General features: G+C 39.8%; 1 non-coding gene across 1 annotated transcript; it reads left to right on the top strand.

Annotated features, from left to right (window-relative positions):
• Nucleotides 1-5,207: 5,207 nt before the first annotated feature.
• LOC113362379 lies at nucleotides 5,208-5,312 on the top strand. The gene has a single exon (XR_003365710.1). It is a non-coding gene; the product is annotated as a small nucleolar RNA R71 (small nucleolar RNA).
• Nucleotides 5,313-6,084: the final 772 nt, after the last annotated feature.

Below are 6,084 nucleotides of genomic sequence, written 5' to 3'. Positions count from 1 at the left end.
CTCATGATGTAACATGGGTAGTCTCCACTATAGGGGACCACTACTCTAATACCGAATTCATTCTGCACCTTATTTGCCACTGGGATGGTTAAATCCAACTTTAACTCTCATACAAGTAAGAAACCCGATCATGTTCTCTGTCATCTCTAAGTTCAGTCACTCTTATGAGAATCTCGATGTAATCTTGGCGACATGTATACTATGTGAATCTAAACTAACTACAAGTTGGAGTTTTCTTATTCACTATGTTACACAAAAGTTGAAAATTTAATGAAAAATTTACAATGCAAATGCGTAACCACTCCACCACACTTAAACTTTACATTATCCTCAATGTAAATTGAATCATCCAAAGAAAGTCAAGGTGGGAAATTCTAACATGATATTGACAAAAAATCAGAAAAAATAAATGCAAGAAAAGAAAAAGCTAAAAACAAAACAAGAATATAAAAATAAGACAAGAAATACTCATCCTATGGGTTGCCTCCCATTTAGCGCTTGGTTTAAAGTCGTCAGCCCGACTATCTCCTTGCTTTCTATGCCTCCTCCAGAGGGAGTGCATCCACAAAGTTAGCTCCTTCCACCACTTCGGAAGTGAAATTCTCATAATATGGTTTCAACCGGTGCCCATTAACTTTAAGTTCCTTGCCTGTAGCTATGCTACGAATTTCCACTGCACCATGAGAAAACACATTAGTAACAATAAAAGGTCCAATCCAACGTGACCTTAATTTACCCGGAAATAAATGCAAGCGAGAATTAAACAAAAGCACTTTCTGCCCAATGCAAAATTGTTTCCTAGAAATCATGTTATCATGAAATGCTTCGTTTTTCCTTATAAATGCGAGCTTTCAAATGCATCATTGCGAAGCTCCTCTAGCTCTTGGAGTTGTAACTTCCTTTGCTTTCCAGCCCCATCCATCTCCATATTGCATTGCTTAATAGCCCAAAACGCCTTATGCTCAATTTCAACGGGTAAATGACAAGGTTTACCATACACAAGCCTAAAGGGAGACATCCCGATAGGTGTCTTGTATGCGGTTCTATAAGCCCACAAAGCATCATTAAGTCGCATGCTCCAATCTTTCCTTGTTGGGTTCACCGTCTTCTCTAGAATGGATTTCACCTCCCGGTTAAACCTCGGCTTGTCCATTTGTTTGGGGATGATAAGGTGTTGCAATCTTGTGCGACACATTGTACTTCTTCAACAAGTTTGTAAGATCCTGTTTTTGAAGTGAGAACCCCCATCGCTAATTATGGCTCTTGGAATTCCAAACCTTGCAAAGATATTAGCTTGCACAAAATCTGAAACCACTTTAGAATCATTAGTGGGGTGGCCTTAGCTTCCACCCATTTGGAGACATAATCAACACAAGTAAGATATAAAAATTCCCATGAGAGTTGACAAAAGGACCCATAAAATCAATACCCCATACATCGAAAACTTCAATAAATTGAATAAAAGTTTGTGGCATTTGATTTCGGGCACCTAGATTGCCTGTTCTTTGGCACCTATCACAAGTTGTACAAAATAATATGCATCTTAAACAAGGTTGGCCAATAGAAACCGCTTTCAAGTACCTTGTGAGCGGTTCTCTTACTCCCAAAATGTCCTCCGCAAGCATAGGAGTGACAAAAAGACAAGATAGAATTAAATTCGGATTCGGGAACGCACCTTCGTAATATGGTCACTACCTTGTTTCCATAAGTATGGATCATCCCATATGTATTGGTTCCCTAACCTCTTAAGTTTGTCCCTCTCAGCACGAGACAAGTTCTTTGGGATTTGTTTAGACACCAAGTATTCACAATGTCAGCATACCATGGTTCTCCAAAGGCAATTGAGAATAGTTGCTCATCCGGGAAACTTTCACGCAATGGGATAGCTTCCTTGTCCACAGCAAGACGGCTCAAATGATCCGCAACGGTGTTCTCAATTCCTTTCTTGTCTTTGATTTCAATATCAAACTCTTGCAAAGAGAATCCATCGTATGAGCCTCGGTTTCGCTTCTTTCTTCATTAGCAAGTACCTAAGTGCTGCATGATCAGAAAAGACAACAACTTTTGTACCAATTAGATAAGAGCGAAACTTTTCCAAAGCAAAAACAATAGCTAACAACTTTTTTCAGTGGTTGTGTAGTTTTGTTGGGCCTCATTTAACGTTCTAGAAGCATAATAAATAGCATGAGGTATCTTCCCCACACGTTGCCCAAGCACCGCACCAACCGCATAGTCACTTGCATCACACATGAGCTCAAAAAGGCTTGCTCCAATCCGGTGGTTTAATGATAGGGGCTGAAATCAAAAGTTCTTTCAAACGATTGAATGCCGCCATACACTTTTCATCAAAGTTAAAAACCACATCTTTTTGTAATAGGTTGCAAAGTGGTGATGCTATCTTGGAAAAATCCTTGATAAATCTACGATAAAAACCTGCATGACCAAGAAAAGAGCGTATCTCCCTCACCGTAGTAGGAGGGGTTAGAGCACGAATAAGGTTTATTTTAGATTTATCGACTTCCAAGCATTTAGAAGATATTATATGGCCTAAAACTATGACATGAGTTACCATGAAATGGCACTTCTCCCAATTTAGCACAAGATTTGTTTCAACACATCGTTCAAGGATTAGTGACAAGTTGTGCAAACAAAGGTCAAATGAATCACCAAAGACATTAAAATCATCCATAAACACTTCGATTATGTTTTCAACATATTCTGAGAAGATATTTACCATACACCTTTGAAAGGTAGCTGGAACATTGCACAAGCCAAAAGGACAAGTGAAAGTAGTTTTCTCTTGATCCTCCGGCGCTATCATAATCTGATTGTAACCTGAATAACCATCAAGGAAGCAATAATAAGAATGTCCAGCTGAACATTCAAGCATTTGATCAATAAAAGACAATGGAAAATGATCCTTCCTAGTGGTGGCATTCAATTTCCTATAATCAATACAAACCCTCCAACCAGTTTGCACACGAGTTGGGACAAGTTTGTTCTTATCATTCTCCACCACCGTCACACCTGATTTCTTTGGTACTACTTGTACCGGGCTCACCCACTTACTATCGGATATGGGGTAGATAACACCCACGTCCAAAAGATTGAGTATCTCCTATTTCACAACTTCCATCATGGGAGGTTTCAAACGACGTTGCGCTTCCCTTGTAGGCTTTGCATCGTCCTCCAAACAAATCTTGTGCATACATAAGGCAGGACTTATACCCTTGATATCTGCAATTGTCTATCCTATGGCCGTCTTGTACTTCCTTAGCACCCTTAGAAGTTTTTGCTCCTGTAATTCACTAAGCTTCTTAGAAACAATCACATGTAAATCTTCCTTGTCACCCAAGTATAAGTACTTTAGGTGATCGGGAAGAGGTTTCAATTCTAACTTTGGAGATTTAACAATGGAAGGTACAATCTTTTCATCACTGCATGGTAAAGAAATAAAAGAGATATTATGAGTTTCTGGGCATCCTTGTAGTGAATTAAGATCACCAAGGGATTCCTTGACTTCATTACCATACTCTACACCATTATCCATGGATGTAGTCAAAACGGTTTCCAAAGCATCATCACCATTCAATTCAAATACTTGTTGTGCCAATGTATCCATAACATCAATGGAGAAACAAGAGTGGACATCACTAGGATATCTCATCGTCTCGAAAATGTTGAAACATATTGTTTCTCCATCAAACTCCATAGTTAGCGTTCCCTTGTCCACATCAATAATGGTTTTCGCCGTTTTCATGAAGGGACGCCCAAGTAGCAATGGAAGAGACGAGTCCGGTGACCCTTCATTCATATCTAACACGCAAAAGTCAGCTGGAAATACTAATTGATTAACCTGCACAAGAACATCCTCAACAATACCCATTGGGTAAACATTAGAGCGATCGGCTAATTGCAATATAATTCTAGCCTTTTTAAGAGGACCTAACTCAAGTGAATTGTACATAGATGCAGGCATAACATCAACGGATGCACCCAAATCCAACATAGCTTTGTTAAATGTGGTGTTACCAATTGTGACTGGAATGTCAAAGCTACCGGTATCCTTACATTTCAGTGGGAGTTTGTGTTGTAAGATTGCCGAAGCATTCTCCCCCACACTTAGTACTTCATTACCTTTGTGCCTTTGCTTATTGGTACACAAGTCCTTCAACACTTTCGCATACTTGGGAACTTGCTTGATAGCATCAATGAGTGGTATGTTCACATGAATCTTCTTTAGAACATCTAAAATCTTCTTTTCTAGTTCCGCCTTCTTAGAACTTGCAAATCTGCGAGGAAAAGGTAAATGAGGAACATAAGTGGAAACTGGAGTTTTAGAGTTGGGAATAGGTACCTCGGGTGTTTGGGGAATTTCATTCCTCTTTTCCTCCAAAACCGGCTCCATGGGGACTTCTTCTTTACCCAAATCAGTAACTTCGGGTTGCACAAGTTGTGTACCGCTTCTCAATGTAATAACATTGACACCCTCTTTTGGGTTGATAGGTTGAGAAGGGAGTTTACCACTATTTTTTTCCTTCAACTTGTTTATATCAATCGCCATGGAGCCCATTTGTGTCTGCAACTCCTTGATAGCACTCTTAGTTTCTTGTTGACTTTCTTTAAACATGGTAGAAATGCCTTGCATAAAAGTTTGAAACTTTGCATCGATATCAGAACCTTGATTTTGCATTGATTGTTGTGGTTGCGGTTGCTGAAATTGTTGATGTTGCGGCTGGAATTGTTGTTGTTGTGGTTGAAATCCACCCGAACGGTTGAAAGTTGGTTGTTCAACCGCGCCTTGCTTCTTTGCATAGATAAAGTTGGGGTGATCTCTCCATCCCGGATTGTAAGTGTTGGAGTAGGGATCATACCGTCTTTGTTGATTTGGAAAGACCGCACTAGCCTGCTCCAACTCTTCACCATATGAATGTAAAATAACCGCAGCCATCTTTTGCATTATTGGATCCATGTTATCCATCTTTTGATCACGGTGTGATGATGAATCCGTAACTTCATGCACTCGCCTAACCATTGGTTCACCTCTTGTGTATAATTGTTGCGAGTTTGCAGCCATGCTTTCAATCAACTCGGTAGCTTGGGCCACTGTCTTGTTCACTAGTGCACCACCACCCGCTGCATCAAGAAGATATCTATCACTAGATTGGATACCTTCGTAGAAGTATTGGATTATCATAGCATTACTAAATTAATGGTGTGGATAGCTTGCCACTAATCTCTTGTATCGCTCCCAACATTCATATAAAGATTCTCCAACATTCTGCTTTAACCCACATATCTCTTTGCGAATTTGGGTAGCCTTTGACGCAGGAAAATACCTCTTTAGAAAGAGTTTCTTCAACCCGTTCCATGTAGTGACGCTTCCAGATGGCAAAGAGTACAACCAATCTTTAGCGCTATCCATCATAGAAAATGGAAAAACTTTCAACATTGCACCATCGACATCAGTCTCCGCTGGAAGCATGGCCTTGACAATGGTAATGAATTCCATAAGATGCTTGTTTGGGTCTTCATTCACCATGCCATGGAACTTTGGTAACTCTCTAAGCAACCCCCGGTTTGATCTCGAAGGTTGAGTTTGTCTCAATACACCACCGTTGTGCATCAAGTCTATGAGAATCAAAGTCCTTGAGTGTACAATTTGCATCTCCCATTGCTTCTTCTTGTTCTTCAACTAGTGGTTCTTCTACGAATGGAACCTCTTGTTCTTCTTCTAGTTGTAATTCTTCTTCCACTTCTAAGTCTTGTTCATCCGTCGTGTCTTGACTTGGTTGGAGTGTTGTGCCTCTTCAAGTAACTATCTCGCACCTTGGATAATTCCAATGTTTAGAAGCCAGTGATTAGGTACCTGAAAACATTCTCGCAAACAAGTGAGAAACAAAACAAGAAACAAAAATGAGAGAAGAAATGATGACAACAAACTAAAAACTTAATAACAAGTCGTATGCCTCCCCGGCAGCGGCGCCAAAATTTGATCGCTGTCGTATGCGTCAAAAATAATTCACTTTCTCACTCAACTAGATATAAATATAGTACATGATAAGAAAGAGTTCGTTCCCAAAG

The sequence above is a fragment of the Papaver somniferum genome, chromosome 3, assembly GCF_003573695.1.
Source record: "Papaver somniferum cultivar HN1 chromosome 3, ASM357369v1, whole genome shotgun sequence".
Lineage (NCBI taxonomy): Eukaryota > Viridiplantae > Streptophyta > Magnoliopsida > Ranunculales > Papaveraceae > Papaver > Papaver somniferum.
This window is presented reverse-complemented; position numbering and strand designations above follow the sequence as displayed.